The following is a 9421-nucleotide window of genomic DNA, read 5'->3' as shown; positions in this document are numbered from 1 at the left end:
ATTCACTTTCAGAAGCTTTGCTTACGTGGCTTATAGTTTGCTTTTGTACTTAAATGGTTTTCTTAATTCTCTAAGCTTGATTTTGTTTCCCCCTCCCACACTCGTCCCAACTGGGAGAAGCACTTATAGCATAAACAAGTCCAGAGTTCTCCCTCCCTACGGACGGCAAGCGTTTGCAGCTTGCTTCTTTTACAGATTGCTGCCTCCGCCTTTACTCGATCTTAAGTTCGTGTTTTCGCACAAGCACGTTTGAAGAGACATACACACACAGTAGGACAGTCCCCAAAACAGTGCAAAATCCCGACAATACCGTCAGACGGCTCCTGGATGCTTCAGACACCGCCCGCAGCCCCGAGAGCTCCCCGGGTCCGCTCCGTCCCCAGAGCGCAGGTGAGCTCAGGGCGGCGCGGCCCGGCCGAGCCCCGTACAACCTGCGCCCCACGCGGGCTGAGCCTCTCCCGGGCCGCACCGCACCCCGCGGGGCGAGAAACGCCACGGCGCGCCGCACCTCACCTACCCTGCCCTGCCCGAACCGGCCCGGCCGCCGAGCTCCCGCCCGCTCCACGGGGGCGGACGCCGGCCCTCCCTCACCTGTCCTCCCGCAACGCCAAAAGCGGGGCCGCGACGCCGGGCACAGCGGCGCCGGGCACAGCGAACCCGGGCACAGCGATGCCGGGCACAGAGGCGCCGGGCACAGCGAACCCGGGCACAGCGATGCCGGGCACAGCGGCGCCGGGCACAGCGATGCCGGGCACAGCGAACCCGGGCACAGAGGCGCCGGGCACAGCAGCGCCGGGCACAGCGGCGCCGGGCACAGCGAACCCGGGCACAGCAGCGCCGGGCACCGGCGCCGTCTCCGGGCAACCCGCGCGCCCGCCCCCGCCACGCTCATTGGCGCGCGCGCCGCGGCCGCGTTACCGAGCAACGCTCCGGCCGCACGCGCACGCCGCGCGCGCGGCCCTGGCCCGGCTGCGCGGGACGGGGGCCCGGGCCGTGTGTGGTCACCGGCCCCGCCCGGGCTCCACGGGCACCTGTGTCCGGCGCTGGGCGGTGCGGCTCATGGGTCAGGGGTTACTGCGGTAGTGCTCGCCTTGAAGGTCTCTTCCAGCCTAAGTGATGCTGTGATTGTGTGACTGCTCCATGCGAGTTCCCGGCTGGGGCGGCGGCCGGAAAGGGGAGGTTTCAGAGCTCGCGAGCCGCATTTCCCGTTACCGTGAGGGCACCAGAAACCAGCGCCAGGCGGGAAGGGCCGATTTTGCGCGCCCCGAGGATCTCCGGGAGGGTGCTGGTCCACCCCCGGACGTCCCCGTTGTCAAGCCAAGCACTGTAAGGTGACATGAATAACATGAATATTGACTCCTTCAGCTGTAGCTGCACCTCGTTATCAGAGACCGTGGCTCCATGCTGAGGGGCTGAAAGGAACTGCAGACTAATGCACTAATCCCATCAAACAGGAGTCACAAAACGCATTCCACCAGATCCCACTCCACCTGGGGTTATCAGGTACATGCGTGGGTTTACGATTCACAGACATTTATAAGGCAACGTCCACTTGTTTTTCTCTTAAACGTTTTCCCTCCTCCAGGTGTTTGTGCAGCTGGATGGTGGCTTGCAGTGTGGAACTTGTTTAGTGAAAAGTATTTTTCCTTGAATTATATTTCAGACAGAAGAATTTCCTAGTCCAACTCAGTTTATCAACATTGCTGTGTTTGTGTCAGTGTGATGCAAACAGTGGGAAGGTAGCCCGTGGACTGTGAAACTACAGTCCCAAAGATAGTTTTTGATTTCTTGCATTAAAGCTAACACAATCCACTGTACCTGATATGTATGCATGCTCAAATAAGAAAAAAAAAATCCTTCGTACCCTGTTTTCTGCAAAAAAGCAATGTGTTGCTTGGGAAGATCTGTTTTACCATGTAATTCCTGACAGATTCTTCTTTAGCAGAGGGAATTCAGATGAGGTGGATAAGAAATCACTTTGTATGTTATTTACTGGGCAGAAAATTTATAATATACATCACCTGCCAGCGAAACTTTTCTTTAATTTGCTTCCTTCATTAAAAAAATATGCTATGTTTTAACATAAATGATCTCGAAGATCATAGCCATCATACTTGGTCATAGTCCCAAGTACTATCTATATTCTATATCCAACAACAGTAGTACAAGAAGTAGGTGCAGACTGAGTATGGAACAAAAGGACCTAAAGTATTATACTTCAAGAAAAGCTTCTAGCAGAGGTAGATGCAAAAAATATAAGGAAAAGAAATGTATTCTTTCCCTTTTGATATTGTATCTATTGGGAATTATAAACTATGAAATTCTTATACTCAATGTTTGTCTTGCTTTGAACAACAGGTGTCTGCTAAGGAAGGCAGGAGCCCCCCTTGGAATGGTAGATGCAACCCCCTTCCCTCCGAGTTATTATAATTTTGAAATTAAGGGGCTTTTAGGCCAAGATTTGGGAAATAGGAATAACAGTTCTTTACTATTATATATATAACCAGTCAAACAAACAACAACAACTATGACAGTAACAGCAAACAATCACAAACCCAGTCCCGGCCTTCTCGGCTGTCAGGCTATTTCCCCTCGAGTGCAGTTCCGCTCGCAGCCGGCAGGGGCGCTGGCGGCTCCCGGTGAGCAGGGCAGGTGCGATGGTTCCCCCGCGGCTGCAAGGGGCGCTCCGGAGCGAGCTCGGGGAGCACGCGGCTGCTCTGGTGCCCTGGGATCCCGGGGAAGGATGGAACAAAGGCTTCACAAACCCCGGGCAGCCGATCCCGGTGTCCAGCCTGACCCTCGGGAACAGCAGGCTGGAACGGCAGGGACGAGCACAAATCCCGGGTGGCAGACGAGGTGTACCCAAACGGAGGACCCCCCCAGAGGTCTGAGCAGGCAGTGCGAGCACAGCTACAACGTAGCAAAGGCTCGAAGCAGCGGGGCAGGGCGGCCATGGCCCGGCTCCCAGCGGGGCAGGGAAGGCGGGCTTTGGGATCCCAGGGCTTCTCCAGCAGAAGGAAACGCAGCCGAAGAAAGCAGCCTCCCTCTCTATCCGAACGCCGAACACTGGAGACTGACTGCCCACACACCCAGATGAAACAAAAGAGTAGCCAGATGTGCCCCATCCTGTAGCCAGCTCTTTTGTTTTTTTTAAGTACCCAGCCATTTGCTCCCCTAGCAACACGAATAGGGAAAATTCCTTTAACAGAAAAAAAAAAAACCCAAGAGAACTCCTAAAACCCCAACAATGTTGCATTCAGGTCATGGCTATGTATCGCCTACATTTATGCACCATCCTAGACTTTTGGTCCTAAAACATCCCACAACACTCAACACTATTTTTAAAGTCAGTATTTGCATTCGTTATTTTTTAAACATCCCTCTGGAAACCCATGTGCTGCCTTTTTAATGATAGATAGCAAATAATTTTCTGTTCAGTTTCTATCTGTTCATGCTTTCCTAGCTCTTTTCAGCCAACCCTTTCACCAGTTGAAGATATCTAGCCTATTTTGACTCTTCGATAAGATCTAACTGATAAATGCAAATTACCACACTCGTTGCCTTTATCTTTTCTAGCTGAACTTCATTCTTTTGGCTTAGGGTGACTGGAACTGCCTAGAGGTTATTCCTGGAAAAGTGTCAGGCTGTGGGCCAAAGGACCCATTCGTAGGATCATAATATAGTAAAAGAGGATGATTAGAAGGACCTTCTGAGACAATCTAGTCAAACCCCCTGTTCAAAGCAGCATGAGCTATGAGGTCAGGACAGATCTCTCATGGTTTTATCTTGGCACTCTGTTGCGTTGATATTGGACAGTAAAGTGCCGCGACCTTCCCAAGAGCGCCTCCAAGGAAGCCTCTCGGTGCAGCCAGCACACTGGCACACACACACACCGGATAGCCGGCTGAAACAGTCCGATGGTGAATGAGCAGGAAGGGTCTTCGTGGAGGGTTCTACAGGAGAGATTTAATGCATCTGCACTCGTGCAAGGTTCCAGAGAAGTAGGGGAGAACAATGGGGTGTCCAGGGTCAGGGAACCAATAGAGAATCTCTGAGGGGGTATCAGGTTACAAGGGTTGTGGCGGCCAATGGAGCCAACCAGGGGAGCAGAATGGGGGTACATTAACATAACAGAGCATTCTGGGGTAGGCTTTTTCAGTCACCATAAGCTGGGAAAGAACCTAGGACTTATCCCATGGTAGGACTCCTTTCATTCCTTGTCCAGCAGGCCCACTGGCCTCCACAGCAGTCCTTCACTGAACTTACTCTATTTTCTTGATGCATTGCTTGTGTTGGGAGCCCAAAACTGGAAGCAGTATGACAGATGTGGCCTAAGAAGAGCTTAGTAGAGAGAAAAAAATTAAATATGTAAAATCAAAAACAGTTCTAATACTTTCTCTTTTACATGCTAAGGATAGAGAATATTTCTTCAAAAAAAATTAATCACATTTGTGTCCATAAAGTAATTTTCTCTAGATTCTAGGATTATATTTAGCACTGCAATCTCTGTTATGTTGTGTTTTATTTTAGTTACTCAAAAAATGAATAGAATTTTTACTATTAGGAGTCTTGATTAACCTAGGCATACCTAGTAACTCCTTTATGGAAAGTGTACGTCTAGCTCTGCCACACTACTAAGAACAAATCCTACTTTTTCTAGCTTCTCTGTGACTTTCATCTCAAGAAATAAAGGTATCAAGGTGAAATGCAGTAGTTTACTGTCATCCATGTCCACTATACTCATTAGTAATCTACAGCATATTAGTTACTAGAGCCTCAAGCTTTTACAGAATTTTTACTTGTTCTTTCTCAGTCACTGAAAACTAAGCTGAAGTTTATTCAGATAGTTGTTTCTTATTTTTACCAGTGCTCTGTATTTTCTCCTGGACTCATGTTATTAAAGGAGGATACTTTTATCCAAATCATGAATAATACAATTAAACTAGTAGAAATAGAAATTTAAATGGATTGAAAATGCTATTTCAATTTCTATCACATGTAGAATCAATGAGTACTTTGAATTTTGGTAGTTTTCATTTTATTCCTATGGTATGACTGACCTCTGGTGGGAATCAGTAAATATTATTTTAATTTCTCACTAAGAACATTTTTTTTTTTCCCCACTAGTGATCCTATTGATTTGATCCCTGCCTGTCAGGGATCATATGCCTTTCTACCTCATGAAACTGAGGTAGAAATTATATCTAGCAAATTATTTTATTGGGGACTGAGGCTGGTGATTGTCTCCCTCCATTTCTTCTAAGAAGTCCTTACTGAAAGGTGTCAAAATGAGAAAATACTTGAAAGAAGCTTAATTCATTGTGTTCATGCAGTTGTTAATTAGGTGCATACTGTCTCTGCTGTGACTAAAATCAGTAACATTTCATAAACTATTTTAAGTGGAGGAACCGCCACCTTGACAGTGCCGTTGCTGTTTGTTGGTAGTTACAGTGTTCGGACTGCCTAGAATTCATTTCAGGAAATGAAATGCAATGAGTCCAACATTTACAAATGAGATCAGGCCAAATCAGAAAGTCCCACTTGCCCTTAATAACTTGCACAATGTAGACTTTGAACAGCTTCTGCAGGACATGAGGGAGAAGAAGGTGACAGACCCTTGCTGACTGATGATTACTGGTAGTTTTCAAAAAGCTGTAACCAGGGATAATCACTACTCTGAACAGGCTGGCAGACAGGCTCTGGTTACCAAATCTAGCCCTCGGGTGAGATTCGCTTTGAAGTGCTGGACCAGTAGGTCATTACTGTTTTCTCTCACCCGAGTCTCACAAGATCTTCCACAGTCTCATGCTGTGGAAGTACCCAGTAGCTCAGTTTCCTATAAACTAGGAGTTTAGGGTAAAATGAGTTGTTTGTTCTAATCTATTGAATGTACTGACTAGATCATTACTGACTATAATGGAAATTTTAAACACCTAAATTTAAACCATCCTGGAGTGACACTCAGCATAAGACCCTTTCATATTGCAGAGCTACTGGCCCACATGACATTGAGCCTGAGAAGGCTCAGGCCTGTGTTGTGCTGTGCCGCACATCCCACCAGACTCCCAAGCCTGTGGCTGCAGGACACTATCAACCAGCTCACTGCGAGAGAGAAGACAGCAAGACTGCTCCCACTTGGCACCTGGTGTCTTTGCCATTATCTAAAAGTGCAGCAGGAAGTTTTCCTGTGGATATCTTCCCTGTTCAGGAGTAGAAATGATGAATATAGTTATACATATGTAAAAAAATCTATAGTAGCTCAAATGGTCAAGATGGGGTAACCTTTTCTACAGGCAGGGTCTGCATGGTGTGCTGAACACTGACCTGTTCAATGCTAAGCATCTAAAGGAAGGTAAGATTACTTGCACTGTTCTCTATTTCTTTAATTTTTCTAGCTATAATAAAAAGCATTTAACCTATACTTTGCAGAGTTCAAGTATCTTTCAAACTGGGAGCATAATGGACCAGTGTCTCATAATGCAAAACACTTCCTTTTCTGATTTTTCTTTTTCTTTTCTTTTTTTTTTTTTTTTTCAGAAATACTGGTGGGATTACTAGTCTACATTGAAGGGGAAAAAAGTAAACCCAGAGGCAAATATTTTAGAATCAAAAAATATTGAGGCTTCTCTGGTTCCTTTCTTTGGGAAGAATTAGCTTGGCAGAACTCCTTTGAGGTAGAAAAGGCAAGGAGCTGGCAAATGTAATTATATGTAACTCCTCTTATTATAGACCAGAATAGGTAAAATTGATGCACTGGAACAGAGCTTCCCTTAGAACTTTATGCTCTTAAACATCTGTATAGGAGCAAGCTCTTATAAACAGTACATACAAGCCTTTTAGTTAAAGGCAGTACCTAAGAATGTCATGATATGTGCTCAGGCCTTGCAGCAGTAACTCATGTCTATGTATAGATCTACAACCAAGATTTATGATTAAACCATCGAGATTCTACTTGAAATCATTATTTCCTTGTTACAATGCCTTCTGTAGTGGCCCACTATAGCATTTTCATAGAATAATAGAATCATCAGGGTTGGAAGAGACCTTCAAGATCATCAAGTCCAACCATCAACTTTGCATCATTAAATATCAAATGCATAAACTCAAGATGATAAACTCAAGAATTAACTTTTTAAACTCTGCTGGATATTATAAGATGTGCTCAATGGGCCCACTGATGTAAAAGTACAGTGTGTTCTCCCTCTTGATGGCTTCCCTCTCCTGCATACCCTTCTTCAGAGATAAAGAAGAAAGGAAGAGAGAGGAACAGGTATAAATTGTTCTATCATTCAACCCCACAAACAGCACCTCTTATTTCACAGATAGCAATCATATTTTGTCTCAAATACTTTATTTCATGCACTTCTAATTAAACTTTCTCATGCCACGTTTAGCATTAAATTAAATCCTGTGAACTAGGTTCCTTTCTTTTTCTTCTGAATATCTTGACACTATTTTGAACTAATAGATTAGATATGAGAAACTATGTGTTATGAATTGGTTATGTTTTATAGCAACTAGGCACACAATTTTTTAAGTTTTAGATAACTGCAAAAGCTGAGGTAATATGAGGTCTTTAATGATGGACAACTTTTCTACTCATTATTAGTAATTCTTTGCTGGTAGAAAGGAAGAAACTGTACAACTGCTTCAATAGCAATAATAGTTCAAAAGCAAAAGTCGATGCCAGCTGTACAAAAACTTTGTATTGTTTTAAATTTATTGTTACTCATGCTGCAAGCTCTTAACACTTCCAATGAACTTTGATACTGCAGTACTGCTAAAGCCCAGATCTTCCAGCAGATCAACCAGATCTATCATCAGACACAAAGACTGAAATCAGCCCTTTGGCTAGGAAAGTCTGCCATGCTCAAATGGCACTGGCTGGATCCAGATGAGGTGGGATTAGGTGACTTCAAGTACAATGCTGTGTCTAGTGCCATCAGGTGTGTGGGCATGGAGCTCCCTGGGGTGTGCCATGGAACAGGGATATGTAGTGGAGCTGTGTGCTGTGGTCAGGGGCCATTCAATGATGCTGTAGGATGACATTACAGAGCACATGGCATGTGTGGGCCAGACATCACCACTTCAGGAGATGGAGACTGGAAATTGGCTGGAGTCAGTGTTTCCTGTTTTTGCTGAAACTTCAGTTTTGAGGTAATCCTGTTCACTGTCAGTACATTAAATTGTATAACTACATTCTGATCTCTTCCCTCATGGGTCTGTGAAATCATTTCTTTAGTGTTCTTACCATATCCCCCACTTCTGTTCTGCCTCCTTCTTACTTATTTCAGTCCCTCATCTGCATCTTTTATCCTTGAGAAGCCTTTCAGTGACCAGGTTCATAGTTAATTTTCTCTAGCCCTCTTCCTCCTGTGCTTTTCAGAGTGTTTAAATCTACTTCAATGTAGCCTCTCCATAGCAGGAGTTCTCTCTGCTTTTCTTTGACCTTCTTCTACTGTTATCTCTTGATTATAAGTAAAATCTGACAGCTTAAATAAAGGATGGAAATATAGTCAATACACAGTAAAATTATGTCAGGCTGTGACAGTTCTGCTGAAGAATTAAAAAGTCAGAGTTCACACACTCTTTTTTTCTGTAGAAAGACATTATTAGCATTGATCCTTCATATGCAAAAAATGGAAGATTAAAGAACAATTCTACTTAATTAGGTTTTCTTTTGATCTTTTTCCTTGCCCTTCCTTCCTGCTCCCTCCCTGATGCCATTCAAACTCTTCAGTTTTCATTGAATAAAGCTGGATATTACGTTTCTTTTCAAGTGCTTTCATGCAGGTATAATATATTAATGCTTTCTTATTCATCTCTGGAGGCTAAATCAGTAGTTTTCAAGAAAGCAGCAGAGTGGATGTAACTGGAACAGGACCAAGGTCCAGAACTGAGATCTTGTTGCTTTCAAATTTGGAGCATCATGGCATCTACATAAAATAAGGATAATACTGTAACTGCTTTTATAGAAGCAATGCATTTTAAAAGCTGCCTTTTAGAGAACTTTATAGTAGTAAGATCCAAGACTAATGAATCCTGCCTTTCATTATATCAAACAAAATTTTTGTCCCTGATTTTAATGGGGGCAAGATTGTGCTTGGACAATATTGAAACAATATTTGAAACAAAAAGATAAAGTCTGTTTTAAACACATTTTCAACATGATAGAATTTACTGAAACATCAAATATAGTGTTAGGAAAGTACAGCAGAACTACTATGGTAGATAAATGCATTGTACCATTGTGACCTAAAAGATGTTAGGAAAAAATGTACATTTTTGAGTGCTAATTAATGAACTCTGCTTTTGACAACTGCTAAGCTGGCTCAGATTTATAATGATTGACCTGAATATCTCTGGTTGTATCACTGTTTTGATCTGTCATGTAATTATTTTACATTTAACTAGAGCAGAA

Source organism: Aphelocoma coerulescens, chromosome 4 (assembly GCF_041296385.1).
Source record: "Aphelocoma coerulescens isolate FSJ_1873_10779 chromosome 4, UR_Acoe_1.0, whole genome shotgun sequence".
Classification (NCBI taxonomy): Eukaryota; Metazoa; Chordata; class Aves; order Passeriformes; family Corvidae; genus Aphelocoma; species Aphelocoma coerulescens.
The sequence above is the reverse complement of the archived record's forward strand: the minus strand, read 5'-3'. Positions refer to the sequence as shown.